Here is a 19,701-nt window from a genome sequence, read left to right on the forward strand (position 1 = left end):
CACTAATATTTGCTAAAGTGGTACATGAGGAATTGCCTTTCTGCAGTTTCTGTTTCAGCCAGTGCATTATAATTAGTTTCAGACCCCACCTTACAGTAAATGTACTGCAGATCAATTCTTTAGTCTCAAAGATGTAAAAAAACCCCAAACCCAAACCATCCTTCTTTAGCCATCAAACAATTAAGAATGGTAACAGCTTCTGTGGTGATCCCATGTAAGCATCATAAAAGCAATATAATTATGTAGAGACAAATAGACCAATATTAATCTTGAATGACTCTGTGAAGCCAGTCACTTTATAACAGATTAAGTCCAATGTAAATAAAGATCACAATTTGACTTTAAAAAAATAAGGCAATAAAATGAGAATTTAGACTATATGTCTTACTCAAAGAAGTCCTGCCTGTAAACATAATCAATTGTTGACTTTTATTACACAGTTAGTTGCTAGCTACAAGAATTTTGTTCTTATAGTACAGCCTTTTTGTGAATTAGATTAAGTATCTCATAAAAGTAGCAGGACTTTAGTCTTTCCTTATAGGATCAGTTGAAATTGGAGTGCTCTCAGTCGAGATATAGTGTGATTTTCAAAAAATCTTTTTCCCTTCCTTCTTATCCCCCAAAATGTTGTCATTTATTTACCCTTGTTCTTGTTTTCACTTCTCAGAGTTTTCCAGAGATTTTCAAAGTAATTTTTGTACTTCCTGCAGAGACAAGTAATGCCTGGGAATCCTGAAACTCAGTGAAACATGGTCAAGAAAAACTGGACATTCCTCCACTTTTCTTCTCTGTACCCTAAAAAAAATACACCTTGTATTCTTTTAGGTTTTTTCCTTCTTTTTTACCCATACAACTGAGAATTTTTTTTTTTTAAACTTTGAAGAGAAAGCATGGGAAAATAGGCAAGAGTAATAGGACCTGAGCATCCTCTCTCAGCTTTACCTTAATTTCTTGGACCTAAACAAGTCTGACTGTCTTAGAGCATGTCTACATGAATAGATGCAGGCAGAATCAAGATCACCTGCCCACAACTTCATTCTGAGCTGTCTGAGCTGTTTGTAGATGGGAAATATATTAGTGCAATTAACATATGTTGTATCTTCCTGACTGATCAGTAGCTCTGCCCTGACAGACTTCATGTGTGTGTGCACCTATCCGTCTCCTTCCATTCAACAGGCTTTGGTTTCTCCCAGTTAGTCCAGTAGACATTATCTGCACCACTTCAAGACTGACTTCATTTTTTCATGAACATGAATGACCAGCCTTGCGTGTGTTTAGATGTTTAAAAACTCCTTTTGAGAAGCCATAATACAAAAATTAAAAACACTTTTCACAGGAACTGGGGGAAAAAAAAATTAAACCAGATCTTTCAACCATCATACTGATCTCATTTTTTATGTCAGTGCAATTTTTTGGTTTTTTTTGTTTAGTTGGGATTGCCTGTGTTTGACAGAGCAATAAGGAAAATCAGAATCAAGTCTTCTATTAAAGGACGCTCAAGCAGAATTTTTTTTTTTTCAATTAACCTATTCCTTAGGAAAATGTGGCCTTTGCAGAGCAAGCGTAACAGGATTTGAAGGGAATCAGAAGGCAGCAAATGTTCCCTATTCATGGGTATAATTTTAAAGCCATTTTCCAAACTGTTGGTGAACTTGCCTGGGAAGGAAGAGTAGATTAATTTGCTCTGTTTCTTTACACAGTATTTAGCTTTATGCTGTTCACTAAACAGGGTAATTACAGCACCAATCTTCACAATACGCACATACTGTAGGTGTATTTTGGAAAATGCTTCTTTCAACATTAATTTTTAAAATAAATATTAATGATGTCCAGTTAATAGAAAAACTTTTTCTTTTTTTTTCCCCTTTTAAATCTAGCCAGCATTTTTCAACATGTATATCAAGAGGGATCCCATGCACCTATAATATTTCAAATCCAGAAGACATTGCAAAACTCATTTATTTTTGTTTTAAATAACTATCTCTTAGGCATGATAAATTAAATGCAGAAATTGAACATTAAGTTGATAGTTTTATTCATCTACGTATAAAAGCAGAGCAAACAGTTTGCTGCAGTGCTTGTATGTGCACATGTATTTCTTCTGTATGACACATCCCCCGAAGGGCCCCTGGGAAATTCCATCTTGCTGTGCTATAAATGAAATGTCCTCTTGTAGTATACTGCACCATACTTCAGCAGCAGGCATCTTCCCAATGTCCTTCAACTTATAAAGAACTGCAGCAATGATGTGCCCGAGGGAAAACCTGGGAAGCTCTTGTTAAAATTCCATCACCAAATTAAGTGGAAGCTTGGAGTGATTTTCCATCCTCTGATGCAAAGTGCAGGTTCATACAGAATGCAAAACCATCTCTTCCAGAGATGAATTATTTCTAGAGCTTTAATACAATTACATTTGAAAAGCAAATATTTTGCCTGTTGGATAGGGCCAAACTGCATCAAAGGGCAGTTTAATATACCTATCTCCAGGCTTTCTTACATTGCCTTCATTTTCTTGACACTGTAGCTGTCGGATGTTACATATTTTTGTGATATGATTAAAATTTGTCTAATTTTTTGTCAGCTTTTTAATAATTTTGGTGAATAAAATACATTTCAATGAAATTGATAAACTAGCTTGTGCATTCTTGTAATACCTTTGAACTTCTAGCACACTCCTTTTATCTTAAAAAAAAGGACTAATTATTTTGCAACATAAGATGGCTCAGTTGTTACAGGTAAATGAAAAGGAGTTCATAGCTTTCATTATGTCTTTTATATGAAAAATACAGTGCCTAATGGTTTTATGGTTGGAGGGTTTCTTTTGAGAGAAGGGCAACAGTGGTGACTCTTTTTTCTAATTTTTAGTGCACTTAAATTTAAATTTATCAGGTAGAATGTCATATATTCTATCAAGTTAATACAGACAGCAGATTGATCTTTATAAAATATGCTTATTGAAATGCCTTTTGCTTATTTTGGAAAAAAAAAAGTAAGAAAGAAAAAAAGAAAAATGATCCACTTAATTCCCAGAATTATAAGGAAAAGAAACATTATTTTTTAAGAGTTTTGGATAGTAATAACAATAAGAAAAAAAAGCTTTTAACATAACAATGGCAAAATTACACCTACTTTATTTCATAGAATCACTGTGGTCAGAAGCAATCTCTGGAGATTGTCTAACATAACCTTACTGATCAGAGCAGGGTCAACTCATGTACAGTTAGGTCTTGAATATCTCCAAGGTTGGAGAGTCCATAACCTGTCTGGGCAACCTGTGCCAGTGCTCAGTCACCCACACAGTAAAAACTGTTTCTCACATCTAGGTGGAATTTTCTGTGTTTCAGTTTGCGCCCATCGCCTCTTGTGCTGTGACTGGACACCACTGAGAGGAGTTTGGCTCCATCATCTTTGCAGCACCCTCCCCCATCAGATATTTAAACACATAATAACCATCAACCCCTCTCCCATCCAGAGCCTTCTCCAGGCTGAACAGTACTAGCTCTCAGCCTCATCTCACATAAAAGATGTTCCAAGCTCTTACTCATCTTTATGGCCCTTCTCTGGACCCACTGTAGTATGCCGATGTCTCCCTTCTACTGGTGAGGCCAGAATTGGACCCCACATTCCAATTGTGTCCCATCAGTGGGTAGAGGGAAGGATCACCTCCCTCAGCCTGCTGGCAATGCTCTTTGTAATGCAGCCCAGAAGGCTGTTGGAACTCTTTTCTGCAGGGGCACATTGGTGCCTCATGAGCATGTTGGTGTTCACCTGGAGCCCAGAGCCTTTGCTGCAAAGCTGCTTCCCATCCAGTTTGTCCCCAGCCTGTACTGGTGCATGGGCTTATTCTTCCCCAAGGGCAGGACTGCGTATTTCCCATTGTTGAACTTCATGAGATTCGTGTTAGCCCACTTCTCCAGTCCATCCAGATCCCTCTGAACAGCTATCTGCCTGTTGGGTATATCGAGTTAATTTTCATCACAACATCCCGCGTGGTGCTATGTTTTGGATATGTAACCAAAATATAATCATGCTTTAGCTATTGCTGAACAGTTCTTGCACAGTGTCAAGGCCTTCTCCATTTCTCATTCGCCCCCCCCAGCATGGAACTCAAAGAATTAGAGAACAAAAGAAGCAACTATATTTCTACATGTTTTTGCAGCATGGAGTTGGAAAATTGTCAATATGCTCACCCAGATGATGGATTTCAGAAGCACTTCTGCTAAACCTAAATTGACAGGCCCACCACCCACCCGGTGAACTATCAGTTTAGATCCAACACCAAGAACCTATGGGGGCAGACAGAAAGACCAGAATTCAACACTCCTTTGCCTTACTAAAATTCTGCGCTCATGCTATAGTGGGAGCAAGCATAAACTAGGAAAGCACTGGCCAATTCCTAGTTGTGGTGAACTGGCCCCAGTTAGCAGCCAGGCTCCCACACAACCACTTGCCCACTCACTGCCCCTCTCCTTAGCAGGAATTGGGAGAGGATGGGAAGGACAGGAATGAGAAAACTTGTGGATTGAAAAGGAAGCAGGAAAGGCACTCACCAATTACTGTCATGGGCGAAACAGACTTAACTTGGGGAATTTAATTTCATGTATTGCTAATTAACATAACCTAGACATTTAGCTACTCGTTCTGGTATTGGGAAACAAAGGTTTTGTACTGGTTTTGGCCAATTTGGGAGAATTTTCTTCACAGTAGCTCACATGGCACTGTGTTTTGGATTTGTGACCCAAACAGTTTTAATAACACATGGATGTTTTAGCTGTTGCTGAACAGGGCTTACACAGTGTCAAGGCCTTCTTTGGTTCTCATGCTGCTCTGCGAGCGAGTAGGCTGGGGGTGCACAAGAAGTTGGGAGGGGACACAGCCGGGACAGCTGACCCAAATTGACCAAAGAGATATTTCGTACCATAAGATGTCATGCTCAGCAATAAAATTGGGAAGGCGGGAGGGAGGGAGTTTTTCCAAAATTGTCATTTCTTAGGGACTGGCTGGGCAATTGGTCTGCTGGTGGTGAGCAATGGCTTTTGCATCACTTACTGAGGGTTTTCTTGTGTTGTTTTTCTTTGGCCCATGAGTTTTCTCTGTTTTGTCCTTCCCATTCTCTCCCCCATCGCACTGCAGGGCAGGAGTGTTCGTGTAAGAGAGGGGCTGTATGGTGCTTAGCTGCCTACAGATGTTAACCCATGACATGCCCTCATCCACTGAGCAAGTCATTCTGTTGTAGAATGCCATCAATTTTGTCAGGTATGATTTCCCCTTTGTCAATCCATGCTGACTACTCCCAGTTATTGTCTTGTTCTTAATGTGTTTGGAAACTTTCTCTGGATTATTTGCTCCATCATCTTCACAGGGATTCAGGTTGGGCTGATCAGCCTGTAATTCCCTGGATTCTGTTTAGCTTCAGATCTCCACATGCAGCTGCTGATTTCTCACCAATATTAAAGAAAGAATAATGAAAGGAATAACTCAGGTTTGATGCCAGTAACAAACTGATCCCAACTTACTCTTTCCTTAGTCCCTTTGACTAGAATATCTCTTGATCCTTCTTGCTATAAGGAAAGCGTTTGGGTTAAAAGGATGAGAAAAACAAAAAAACCTCCACCCCCCACCCTCCCAAAACCTGAGAATGAAGGAGACAGAAATTTGCACTTTTAAAATTTCCTAATCAACTGAGGACTCCTTGCTGGCTGCAGCAGAGAACCCCGCAGAAATATGGGATGTGTTGTCATACCATCACAGAAGGTTTCAGACTACATTTGACTAGATACTGAGGGGACAGCTAGAAGTGAGAAGTGGTGAGTCTGTGATATGGAGAATTGGGCACTGTAGTATCATTGTGAGGGTGTTTAAATGCAAGTGAGAGTGGAGGGTACAATTGGTGTAATCAGGTTTAAGAGACGATGACTTTGCTCTATTACCATGGCACAAAGAATCACAGAAAGATAGGACTGGAAGAATTCTAATGAGACTGCTTATCCCAGTAATGCACAAGGTAGGATAAAATACACTTATGTTAATCCTGCTGGTTTTGCCTTACATATTTTAAAAGATTTCTACTGATGCATATTCCACAGAAATAAGCAAATCTTCAGCAGAACCTTTAGCAGATCTAGTTAGAGTCGGGGTACAAAAGTTTGTCTGGAATAAAATAATAAGCCTTAGTAGTAGGAGTAGTAGGAATGTTGTGATAAATAACTAGCTCCTTGACTAAAACCACTCTCCAAATATTTTTTATACATACCATTTAAAGAACTACAAAAAATCCGTCTGATGTCAATCAATGCACTCCCATTGACTTCAATAGAACTAAGTCAATTTACAGCAACTGAGACTCTGGCTCCAAATTTCATAGTTCAAACTCACCATAAAACAGCGAGGAGAAATTTTAGGAGGCAAACAACCCACAAAATTAAATTGATCTGCAAATGGAGTATTTCTCACCATAAATTAATTTGTCAGCAGATGCTGGCTTTTATCAAATAATTTCAAGAATCTAATTTAACAGTGAAGGAACTGAAGTATCAGTCAATTGTAGTTTGTATGTTTTACCCTTCAGCATCCCCCATATAAATGCCTGAAAATAGGTTTTCTAATGGAAAGCCTGCAAAATCCCCATAACAATAGCAGAACAAACAAATTTAACTGCAGTTAAACAGCATAAAGCAAATTTACTAGAATAATATATAGGCAGTTCATCATCACAACTGTAGCAACATTTTAAGTAACAGGATGTCTGCTTTCTGGGCACACTGCAATTAGAATGAGTTCACAACAAATGTGTTCATCAACCTGAATCTGCTCATTACAAGGATGTAAAAAGAGCCATCAGATAGATTACTTCAATGTCGTTAGTTTCCTTTGTTTATCTTTTCCTCTTTTTCCCTCTCTTTTCTTCTGTATTTGAAGGGAAGATAGTTTTCAGTTATAGACACCCACTTTAGACGCTAAGTTATGGTCATTTTGTTGATTTTTCCTACATAACCTTCATATGGGAGTTTGTGTTTCTCCTATTAAAGTTCATATTGCTTATTCATTGGACTAGATTATGGAAACAGCATATGAGTTAACTGTAAGTATCTCATGTTTGGTTTTTATGCTAGCTGCCTTTTTGTCAGACATGTGAGTGATGTTTCCTGCTAGTTGCATGGTAGAATTTTATTACTCTGAGAATGAAAAACATGTCACAGGCATTTAAAAACTGTTTAGAGGATCTAATTAATCTAATAGGGGAGCAGATGAGCTATCCTTTCTTTCCCTTCCTCTCCCTTCCTCTGCTATATTTCTCACTCACTAGTGGCTTTTATTATGGCAATTTATCTAGACCTAGAAGAGCTGAAGGGGAATATGGAGGAATAAGTGCCTCTCTGTGTAGTTAATAGTTACACTATGACATGAATGGTTGTTTAAGGTTACAGAAAGAGTGATGAAGCTGATACAGCTTCTAGTAATTGAACTCTTTTGAAGTGATTCTATTCTCACTGATAAATGATGTAAACCAGGAGTAGCTTTGGTTGCACATATAAAACTGGTGAAGGTTTTCTGAAAATTGAGACCAGATGCTATCTAAACAATAAAGCATAAAATGAAGTGGTTTTTTCACACTTGCAAAGGAATCTGGCTATTTGTTATAAGGCTGTGGAAGCTGTAATTGTTTACAGAATCACAGAATCACTAGGGTTGGAAAAGACCTGTAAGATCATCAAGTCCAACCATCAACCAAAAAAAAACCACCCCCATGCCCATTAAGTCATGTCCCACAATGCCACGTCCACACGTTCCTTGAACACCTCCAGGGAGGGTGACTCCACCACCTCCCTGGGCAGTTTATTCCAGTGTGTCACCACTCTCTCAGTAAAGAAATTTTTCCTAATATCCAATCTAAACCTCCCCTGGTGCAACTTGAGGCCATTTCCTCTTGTCCTGTCGCTAGTCACTTGGGAGAAGAGGCCAACACCCACCTCTCTGCAATCCTCTTTCAGGTAATTGTAGAGAGCGATGAGGTCTCCCCTGAGCCTACTCTTCTCCAGGCTGAACAACCCCAGCTCCCTCAGCCGCTCCTCATAAGACTTGTGCTCCAGACCCCTCACCAGCTTCATCGCCCTTCTCTGGAAACGCTCCAGCACCTCAATATACTTCCTCTAGTGAGAGGCCCAAAACTGAACACAGTATTCGAGGTGCGGCCTCACCAGCGCCGAGTACAAGGGCACAATCACCTCCCTACTCCTTCTGGCCACACAGTTTCTGATCCAGGCCAGGATGCCATTGGCCTTCTTGGCCACCTGGGCACACTACTGGCTCATATTCAGCTGGCTGTCGACCAACACCCCCAGGTGCTGTTCTGCGGGCGAGCTTTCCAGCCACTCATCCCCAAGCCTGTAGCGTTGCATGAGGCTGTTGTGGCCAAAGTGCAGGACTCGGCACTTGGCCTTGTTAACTTCACCCAATTGGCCTTGGCCCATCGATCCAGCCTGTCCAGATCCCTCTGCAGAGCCTTCCGACCCTCGAGCAGATCAACACTCCCTCCCAACTTGGTGTCGTCTGCAAACTTGCTGAGGGTACACTCAATCCCCTCATCCAGATCATCAATAAAGATATTAAACATGACCGGCCCCAAAACTGAGCCCTGGGGGACTCCGCTTGTGACCGGCCGCCAGCTGGATTTCACTCCATTCACCAGAACTCTCTGGGCTCGTCCATCCAGCCAGTTTTTTACCCAGCGAAGAGTGCACATGTCTAAGCCACGAGTTGCCACTTTCTCCAGCAGAATACTGTGGGAGACAGTGTCGAAGGCTTTACTAAAGTCCAGGTAGACAACATCAACAGCCTTTCCCTCATCCACTAGGCGGGTCACCTGGTCATAGAAGGAGATCAGGTTGGCCAAGCAGGACCTGTCTTTCATGAACCCGTGCTGGCTGGGCCTGATCCCTTGGTTGTCCTGCACGTGCCCTGTGAGTGCCTTCAGGATCAACCTCTCCATCATCTTCCCCGGCACTGATGTCAGGATGACAGGCCTGTAGTTCCCTGGTTACTCCTTCCGGCCCTTCTTGCAGATGGGTGTCACATTGGCAAGCCTCCAGTCATCCGGGACCTCCCCCATTAACCATGACTGTTGATAAATGATGGAGAGCGCCTTGGCAAGCTCCTCCGCCAGCTCCCTCAGCACCCTTGGGTGGATGCCATCAGGCCCCATAGACTTGTGGGTGTCCAGGTGGCATAGCAGGTCGTTAACTGCTTCCTCCTGGGTCATGGGGAGTTTATTTTGCTCTCCATCCTTGTCTTCCAGCTCAGGAAGCTGAATACCCTGAGGATACCTGGTGTGGCTATTAAAGACTGAGGCAAAGAAGGCATTAAGTACCTCAGCCTTTTCCTCTTCTTTCGTGACGATGTTCCCCGCTGCATCCAGTAAAGGATGGAGATTCTCCTTGGCTCTCTTTTTGTTGTTAATGTATTTATAGAAGCGTTTTTTGTTATCCCTTACGACCGTGGCCAGATTGAGCTCTAGCTGGGCTTTTGCCTTTCTAATTCCCTCTCTGCATGACCTAACGAGGTCCTTGTACCCTTCTTCAGTTGCCTGCCCCTTAGTCCAAAGGTGATAAACTCTCTGTTTTTCCTGAGTCCCAACAAAAGCCCCTTGTTCAGCCAGGCCGGTCATCTTCCCCACTGGCTCTTCTTACGGCACAGGGGATCAGCCTGCCCCTGTGCCTTCAAGATTTCCTTCTTGAAGAAGGTCCAGCCTTCCTGGGCCCCTTTGCCCTTCAGGACCATCTCCCAAGGGACCCTCTCAACCAGTGTCCTGAACAGGCCAAAGTCTGCCCTCCGGAAGTCCATGGCACTGGTTTTGCTGACTCCTCTCCTTACTTGTCCAAGAATTGAGAATTCAATCACTTCATGTTCGCTAAGCCCTAGATGGCCTCCGACCTTCACTTCTCCCACCAGACCCTCTCTGATCGTAAACAGCAGGTCAAATAGGGCACCTCCCCTGGTAGGCTCCCTTACCAGCTGTGTCAGGAAGTTATCTTCCACACACTCCAGGAACCTGCGGGACTGCTTCCTCTCTGCTGTATTATATTTCCAGCAGACGTCCGGTAAGTTGAAGCGCCCCACAAGAACAAGGGCTTGCAACTGTGAGACTTCTGCCAGTTGCTTGTAGAACGCTTCATCGGCTTGTTCGTCCTGGTTGGGTGGTCTGTAACAGATCCCCAGCAGGGTATCTGCCTTGTTAGCAGTCCCCCTCAACCTTACTCATAAGCATTCAACCTTGTCATCACAATCATCGAGCTCTATACAATCAAAACACTCCTTGACTTACAGAGCCACCCCACCACCTCTCCTTCCTTGTCTATCCCTGCTGAAGAGTTTATAGCCCTCCATTGCAGCACTCCAGTCACGTGAGTCATCCCACCATGTTTCTGTGATGGCAACTACGTCATAGCTGTCAATCTAATATTATTAAAAGTCAAATCTTTGACTGGACTAATTGTTAATGATTGTTGTACTTTCAAAACAATGCAGCCATGATCTAACAAGAAATATGAAATACTAAGTTTCTGAAAAATAATGCTGGAAACTATGTTCCTACATCAAAAGTTTCAAAAGTGACTGATATTTTACTCATTCTTGGATGTCTAAATTGAGACACATTTAGACATACATTAGACTTTTCTGACATTTTGGCAGAATGTATCTGGATACCTTAATTTGACCTTCTGAGAAAAGCCTGGGTGCATATCTTTATAAATGACCTGTATTTCCAAAGTACTAAATATGTCATAATTCTCATTCTCAGGGAAGGGGAAAAAAAAAAATCAAAGCAGGGATGGATCTCATAAAGAGTAGTGCATCTGGAGCAATATTAAGTTGAGCTGATGTTCTTAAGTCCCAAATTTCTGTCTTACAGAAAAAAAGAGATTTTGCTCAGCAGCTCCATAACATATAAAATATTTGCTTAACTTGAACATTCACTGAACCATTGCATTTCTGTCACTGCCTGTGCTCAGAGAAGCTTCACGGTCAGCATAAAAGTCAGTGTACAGCCAGAAACTTAATACCTCCACACACAATACAAGGTCACCTACACACACAATGCAGACATTGCTTATGAGCTTGCATTTTTCCTGCACAGTGTGTGACCTTAAGTAGATGACAAAATACTGGAAGATGGGTTAATGTGAATTTGAATAGCTCTAAGGAAGGCAGCCTTTGAAACTGTACCTGTACTTTTTACCAGTGTTTTAGCTTCTAGGACATGCAAATCAGGCAGGAATCGCCTCTGATTATGCTCCTAGCATTTATTTGCAACAGTTTAGTGGTCCTTGTTCACACTTTTGAGATGTGACTCTCTGTGGATTAACCTTAAGAGACGATTCCCTCGCTGCATCCCAGGTGGGTGGAAACTATTGCTTACAGCCTTGAGTCTATTCTTTTACACATCTTGATGTTTAGTGTTTTCTGATGACTCTACTCTGGTTTCTTTCCCAGTAACTCGGTTTTTTGAATCATTGCTCTAATGAACCAGTCCTACATGCACTGCAGAAAAGACTCAGAACCACATGTGGTTCTGGATTCCACTTCAGGGACAACTTGCTTTAAAGTGAGAATTTGGTGTACCTAACTTATGGGAAACCTGTTCTTTTATGGGATATGGATAGGTGTAACTGAACTTTGGATAGTGCAGCATGGAACCTGGAGTCCACAGTCAGGCTTACAGAGTCTTACTATTAGCGAGTGCAAAAAGCTAAAGTTTTTGAGTAGTGTCTAAGTCAAGCAGTGCACTGGACATATGGAAACAAGAAATACTGAGTCCTGACTGAAGTCTTAAATCCTGTCCCTAGCTATGCCATGAGCTTATGTGAAGAATTGCTAGCCACTTGTGATTTATGTGAGAGACCCGTTACCTAAAGGCAAGTAACGATGTTGGGTTTTGTTCGGTTTTTTTCCTCCCAAAGAATTGGCTAGAACTTAGGCTATAGTTTTAATTTCTTCTCTGACTGCAAGGCTCAACCACAGCTCCTGCTGTGCTAAAGCAGGCACTAACCTCTGACTGCAGGCTGCTTTTTATGGGAGGGCATTCCCCTCCTGTTGTGGAAGTTATCTCAGTTGGAAGAAAGAAACATACAGTTTCTTGGCTCTAGTGGTCACAGCAGCTGTCCAGCAAGGTTGATTTCTGAGTTTTGATCTCTGCTCCAAGGCCTGTTTCCCTATGTAATGCAATATATTGCATGTTAGTCACCTAGCCATTAACGGAAAAACCCCTTCAGCTTGTAACACACTTACCCAAAACTCTCAATCTTCATTCTTCTGAGTACACTGAAGAGGAACTTTAGGTTCAGCAAAAATTTCTATTGTTTGCTAAGCTATAGATAGAACATTAAAAAAAAAAGGTCAGGACTCAGCAGCTGCATAGTATAGAGAGCAGGTAGGTAAAGCATATGTGCACGTGGTTATATAGATGTTTGTGTGTGCGGTGTATGTGTATACCTTAAGGAAAAAAAAAAAGTTGTTTTTAAGTAAAAATGCTCAGAGTTTTGTTAACAGCTGCAATAAAAATTAAAGAATGTTTCCAAAATTATCTTTAGCTATAGTAGGCCTTTATAAACTTTCTTTATCAATAGCCTTTGTACTACTAAATATAAAATAAAATAATCTAAAATCTGCCCACTCCATCTTATAAGGAACAAAAGCAGCCATACAGCGAATTACACCTCTCATTATTTAATATGTCATTATGCAATTTTCTCTTCTAGTGTTCAGTTCTCTAATGAAGTTTTTTGACTTTTCCTGTGTGGCTTTGCATAATTAAATGTTTCTAATTATGGGTCAGATATCTGCCCCTTCACACCTGATCAAAGTAATATAGATGAGTATTATCTAGCCCTGAGTAATCATTGTTTGGAATAAAATTGTAAAGTGGCCTTCTGCTCATTTGGAACAGAAGAGCTATTTTCCTAACTTTTCATGTTGTCGTTGACAATCTGGAGATGACTGCAAAAAATAACAAGTAAAATACTAACCTTGGCCAAATTTCTATGTTCCAGTGCCTTTTCTTTCACTGTGGGAGCCAGTCCACCTACCTTAGACATCTATTACACTTAAGTTTTTTGCAGACTTTCTAAACAATCTTTTCTAAAGTGAATGCAGTACTAAGCTGCCAACACCTAGGTATATGCACGTAGAGTATCCAAGGCATCCATCCACACAAGGCAGACACATACATCACTCCTGCACACTCCTGTCCTCCTACACAGCACTGCTCTGGGAGACCTATGCTTTTCTGAAGCAGTAGCTGGAGATAAGGTGTGGTATCATACAGCATCTAAAATGTCACAAAGGATCCATGTGTCAGTGTATTAGCAACTGAATCCTGCCATAAATGTCTAAAATGACTGTCAAATGTCAATGAAGAACGCTTTCAGAGGGTGACATACACCACCAAAATATAAGTATTTATAAGACACTATTGGGACTAGTTAAAAACCATATTTACATGCGACAAGATTGGAGTAGGAAAAAAAGACAATAAAAAAGTCAGAAGGATACAGGAGAAATACTTAAAATTTGAGGAAAGAGAAATAACTAACTGTACTAACATAGGTTATATTCCATGCATTTCTGGGAACGGAACAAAAGATCTGTGATTCTTGCAAATCCTCTGTTGTCAGAGCAAATCCATGTGTGTCCTTCCTCTTGCCAGTGCAAGAGAACTACTCCCTATTAGTCCTGTCTCTCTCAGCTCAAATGTTAGAGGTCTGTGGAGGAGATCTAATGGTTCCAGCTGTGAATGAGTTGCAGATGACAATACAAATGAATGTGATGAAACTTGCAGGAGGGTAAAGTATTCAACCAATAAAATACCAGCAGGAAAAATACTAATTTGGTTTTCACATGCACTGTTTGAACTAGATGCACTAAAGCAGGCTTTTCACTACACACTTAGTAATAATAAGAAAATAAGATATCAAAGTATTGGGTATTAGAAGAAATCCTCTGTATTGCACAATGAGTTAAATTTATAGAAAAATTATTCAATATCGTACAATTAAAGAATTAACTATAATGACTACACACAAGGGGATTAAACTAAACTTGCATGGATTCCTTCACTTCTGACTTTTTCAATCAATGTATTGATTGACTTTTTCCTTTTTATAGTTGATTGTATCACATATGACTATTTCCTTCTGGTTTTAGCTTGTTTCTTAAGAAATGTATAAAATAAACATAGAATCTTAGGGTAACTAAGCCCTGAATCTCAGCTTCAGTGAAGAATCATTGGATCAATTTAGCTGCCCACAGATAGGCATCTAAGGCTGTACAAGTTTTACTATGGTATCCTACCTTGCCTTCAGCTGCCAGTCCAGAAAGGCATGGGTCTGCTGTAAAGCTATCTTATACTAGATTACCCTGTTTTGTCCTTGGATATCTTAGAGCGTCTCAGGTTATCTGAACACCTTTAATCTGACTGGTTGCTGCATTATATCCTATTAGTGTATGCAAGACACCGCTCTAACTGCATTTGACATGGCTACTCCCAGCCTTCTCAAAGTCTCTTGGTATGTTCCCCAGAGAAATGTCCTGTGAAAAGAGGAGGGTGAGAGGAAGGCGAAGGTGTGTTTCCAGGTGGCCTCCAGAAGAAAAGAATACAGCAGAAGAAAGGTGACAGGGCCTGGTGATAAGGCTGAAGGAGAGAAAACAGTAGCCAAGCAACGCAGTGGGAATAAAAGCTCCCATACCTGGCAGAAGCCAGACTGACTCCTTTTGCTCACCCTTCATTGGTAGCCATAGTGACAGTTATCAATCGCTAGAAGAAAATGATACAGCTCCAAGCAGTCCCTGGTTTCCCCTTATGCAGATCTCTGTCTTGCCTGGCCAGAACCTTCTTACTCATAGCTTCATTTCTTGGCCGTGACCTGTCTTAGTCTACATCCTCCAGCTCTTTTCCATCCCATCATAGGCCATGTGCCACCCTATAGGACTCAATCCCACTGTACATCTGGCAAGAGTGTCCTCCCCAGCTAAAGAGTGCTGGGCACACAGTATGCAGCGAGCAGGGGCGCTTTAACCCCACTCGGTGTGTTTAATACAAAGAGCATTTGTTTTTAGACACTACAAAGACCACTGGTCTCTCTCTTAGATTTTTTTTTTCCTAAATAATCTTCAGGTATCCTTATTTTTACTTTTTTGGAGGGTAATAACTTCATAATTTATTGCCTGTACCTGGCACCACCTAACTGAAACTTCTTAGGACCATCAAACATTTAAGAAATAAGTATTATAGGAAACTGTGATTCCACCTTACTGTTTTTTGTTTGGGGTTTTTTTTTGGGGTGGTGTTGGTCTTTTTCTTGAAAACTGTAATTTGTAGCCTGAGAAGAAATATTTTTTTAAAATTTGCATTTCCTGTGTATTTCCATTTTTGGTGAGGTTTTTAAGTGCTCCGTTCTTCCACTCATCAATGTTTTCTTCATTCAACTCTGCTAAAATATAATGCTCAATAGTCTCTCAGAGCCAAGGAATCTGAAAAGTTTCTTTAAGTGATTACAGGTGTAAAGGGATGAACTCTACATAACAGCTGGTTTCAGCCAGCTTTTGTGAAGTTTCTTAATAGCAGTACAGTTTTACGTCTTACATACTTACAAGTTACACAGATATCTTCTAGGTACTTAAGCAAGCAATGTTATTGGGATGATAAACTCTGTATGGCAGAAATGAACAGAAGTATATGAATGCTTGAAACGAAAAGTTATGTAGTTAAGAATCAAAAGACTGTGTTAACTAACCAGCTTTAAAGAACTGCTTAGATGGAAAGAAAATGTTGATCTAAGTGAAGATGGCTGCAAAGTAGCCACAAATAAATCTACAAATGGAAAGTTTCTTCACACAATGGGGTGAAGTTTTGGAACAACGTTTCAAAAGGAGCAATAAATTCTTCCAAAAGGCAAACTACAAGTCCTTGAGTTGTGCTGTTTCACAACATGAAAATTTGTTTCTCAGTCAGCTCTTCTCTAGAAGAAAATCCCTTTCTATTCCACTAAAAAACACAGCTAGTTACGAAAGGAACGAAAGCACTAACTCATGTCTTGAAGTTGTTATTTGTACATCAAAAAAAATAGAGGGAATGTTTAGAACTGTACATGCCAATTAAACAGATCAATGGTTCACTTCAGCAGAAAGAAGTTTTTTGTAGGAACTGCAAGCAAACTATATATTATTGGATGAACATTTTTAACAGATCTTATTAGCATAAAATTGAATGTTTCATTCATGACTGCACATGCAGACTGTAAAAACCCAACATGACCTCATTGATTTTTTGAATGGAGGTAGCAGAGCCTTTCTGCAGGATGCATTTATGACATAAATGATTCATATGTCACTTTTTCAGCATAACTGTGAAAAGGTGCTACGCTTCAGTGCCTTTATTGTAACCTTAGAGAATTTTGTCTTCCCTTATGAATATAGCTTGTACATTTATCTGATTTACTCCCTATTGTGGTGTAGTTTCCTTAAGACCTTTAAAAATAAGTTGGTTTTGATGGATAGAATTTAGTAAAGTTTAAACAACACTTTTACAACAGGGAATTTTCATAATTGAATTCAGTGCCAGGGTAGCCAAAATCCTTCACTATGTGAGTTAATTATACAGCTTTATATACATATACAAATTTATCTACAGTTGTCAGTAATATCACAGAAAATAAAATATTTCAGACAGAGGGAAAAGGCTATTTAAAAATTGATTTGGATTGTATTTGTAATCTATATGTATTGTTAAAAGTTTAAAATAAAATTAAATATAGTCCTGTTAAATTGGTCTCAGTTTTGTTCATTGTTATTCTGCCTCTTTTGTGAGGACCACGGCATTGCCAAATTTTCATCTTATCATATTTGTAGATTCTGTTTCACATACATACACATAAAATACGAAAGGATGATTTTTTTGGCCTGAAGTTGTGTTCATAGTACAAAAATGAATACAGAAAGCTAAAAACTTAACTGGGAGGTGGTGGTTATTTTGTTTTCTAATGCAGAATGGTAAATCTCTTGTAAATATTTTAGAATTCCTATGCTAGAATAATACATGTACCCTTGAACCAGGTAAGTCTGAGTTGTAATTTGGATGTCTTGAAAATTTTGGACAAGTATTAGAATCCTTGTAGGTTCTCTTCAGATTTTTTGAGCAAATAGTAATTTCACAGAATCACAGAATAGTTGAGATTGGAAAGGACCTGTGGAGGCTTTCTGGTCCAATCTGCCGTGCTCAAGCAGGGCCATCTAGAGCTGGTTGCCCAGGACTGTGTCTAAATGTTTTTTGAAGATCTCCAAGGATGGAGACTCCACAGTCTTCCTGGGTAACCTGTTCCAGTGCTCAGTCACCCTCACAGTAAAAAAGTGTTTCCTGGTGCTCAGAAGGAACGTCCCGTGTTTTTGTTTGTGCCCATTGTCTCTGGTCCTGTCGCTGTGCACCACTGAAAAGGGTCTGGCTCCATATTTTTGCACCCTCCCTTCAGGTATTTATATACACTGATGAGATCCCCCCCAAAGCCTTCTCTTCTCCAGGCTGAACAGTCCCAGCTCATATATGAGTCTTTTCTCATATGTGAGGTGCTCCAGTCCCTTAATCATCCTTTTTGTTGAACTCTCTCTAATTTTTCCATGTCTCTCTCATACTGAGGAGCCCAGAACTGGGCACAACATTCCAGGTGTGACTTCATTAGTGTTGAATAAAGTGGAAGGATCACCTCCCTCTTCCTGCTGGCAATCCCTTGGCTAATGCAGCTGAGGATACCCTTAGCCTTTGTGGCTGCAACAGCATTTTGCTGGCTCGTGTTCAACTTGGAGTCCACCAGGACCTCCTGGTCCTTTTCTGCCAAGCTGCTTTCCAGCTGGGTGAGCCACAGAATATGCTGGTGCATGGGGTTGTTCTTCCCCAGGTGCAGCACTTTGCATATCCCTTCCTTGAACTTCATGAGGTTCCTGTCAGCCCATTTCTCCAGCTTGTCAAGGTCCCTCTGGATGGTAGCACAGCCCTCTGGTATATCAGCCGTTACTCACAGTTTGGGAGTAATGTTTACTCATCTGCGAACTTGCAAGGGTACACTCTGCCCCATCATCCAGATTTTTAATGTAGCTGTGAAAGAGGACTGGATCCATAATTGGCCCCTAGGGTACACCACTAGTCACTGGCCCCCAACAAGACTTTACACTGCTGATCACCAGCCTCTGGTCCAGCCATTCAGCCAGTTTTAAATCCACCTCACCATCTGCTCATCCAGCGTTTACATCAACAGCTTCTCTATGAGGATCTTATGGGAGACTGTGTCAAAGACCTTTCTGAAGACCAGGTAGACAATATCCACTGCTCTCCCTTCATCTATCAGGCCAGTCATTTCATCATAGATGTTTATCAAGTTGGTCAAGCATGACTTCACATTGGTGAAGCCATACTGACTATGTCTGATGATTTTCTCATTTTTTATGTACCTAGAAATGGTTTCCAGGGTTAGCTGCTCCATCACCTTCCCAGCGATTGATATGAGGCTGATCGGCCTGCAGTTCCCTGAGTCCTCCTTCTTACCCTTCTTGAAGATAGGAGTGGCATTTGCTTTCCTCCGGTCTTCAGGCACTTCTCGCAAGTTGCCTTGATAAATCAAAAATTGTCAAGGGTAGCTTCAAGGACATCTCAACATTCATGGGTGCATACTATCAGGGCCCATGGACTTCTGTATGTCCAGTTTTCTTAAGTATTCCCTGGCCTGATCCTCTTTCACCAAGGGTACATCTTCCTTGCTCCAACCTTTCCCCTGGTCTCTGGGACTTGGGATTCCTGAAGGTCGGTCTTGCTAGTAAGGACTGAGGCAAAGAAGGCATTCAGTGCTTCTGCCTTTTCCATGTCCTGTGTAACCAGGTTCCCTGTCTCGTTGAGCAATGGGCAGACATTTTCCTTACTCTTCCTTTTGTTGCCTATGAACTTACAGAAGTCCTTCTTCTTGTCTTTGGCACCCCTGGCCAGATTAAATTCCATTTGGGCTTTAGCTTTCTTAATCTCATCCTTGGATGCTTGTGCAGTATTTCTGTATTCCTCCAAGGTTACTTGTCCTTGCTTGTACCTTCTGTATGCTTCCTTTTTGTGTTTGAGTTTGTCCAGGAGCTCTTTGTTCATCTATGCAAGTCTCCTGATATTTTTGCCTGACTTCCTGTTCATTGGGACTGCTCTTGAGCTTAGAGGATGTGATCATTTAACATTAATCAGCTTCCTTGGGCCCCTCTTCCCTTCAGGGCCTTATCCCATAGGACTCTTCCAAGCAGATCTTTGAAGAGGCCACAGTCTGCTCTCTTAAAGTTCAGGGTTGCTTTTCACCCTCTTCCCTGACCTCAGGATCCTGTACTCCACCATCTCATGGGCACTGCAGCCAAGGCTGCCTTTGACCTTCATATCCCCAGTGAGCCTCTACTTGTTGGTGAGTAGGAGGTCCAGCAGAGCACCTCTCCCCATTGGCTCCTCTATCACTTGGAGGTAGAAGTTATCATCAGTGCATTCCAGGAACCTCCTGGATTTTTTATGCCCTGCTGAGTTGTCCCTTCAACAGATATTGGGGTGAAGTCTGCCAATGAGGACCAGGGTCTGCGAACATGAGACTGTTCCTATCTGCCTGTAGAGGGCCTCATCCACTTGTTCTTCATGGTCCGGTG

The 19,701-nt window shown here is 41.1% G+C and overlaps 1 pseudogene; it reads right to left on the reverse strand.

Moving 5' to 3' along the window:
• LOC132318857 (uncharacterized) overlaps nt 1–19,171 on the reverse strand; it is a 140,644-nt pseudogene extending 121,473 nt beyond the window's left edge.
• Between the last annotated feature and the right edge of the window lie 530 nt (nt 19,172–19,701).

This window comes from Gavia stellata, chromosome 1 (genome assembly GCF_030936135.1).
Source record: "Gavia stellata isolate bGavSte3 chromosome 1, bGavSte3.hap2, whole genome shotgun sequence".
Taxonomy (NCBI): Eukaryota; Metazoa; Chordata; class Aves; order Gaviiformes; family Gaviidae; genus Gavia; species Gavia stellata.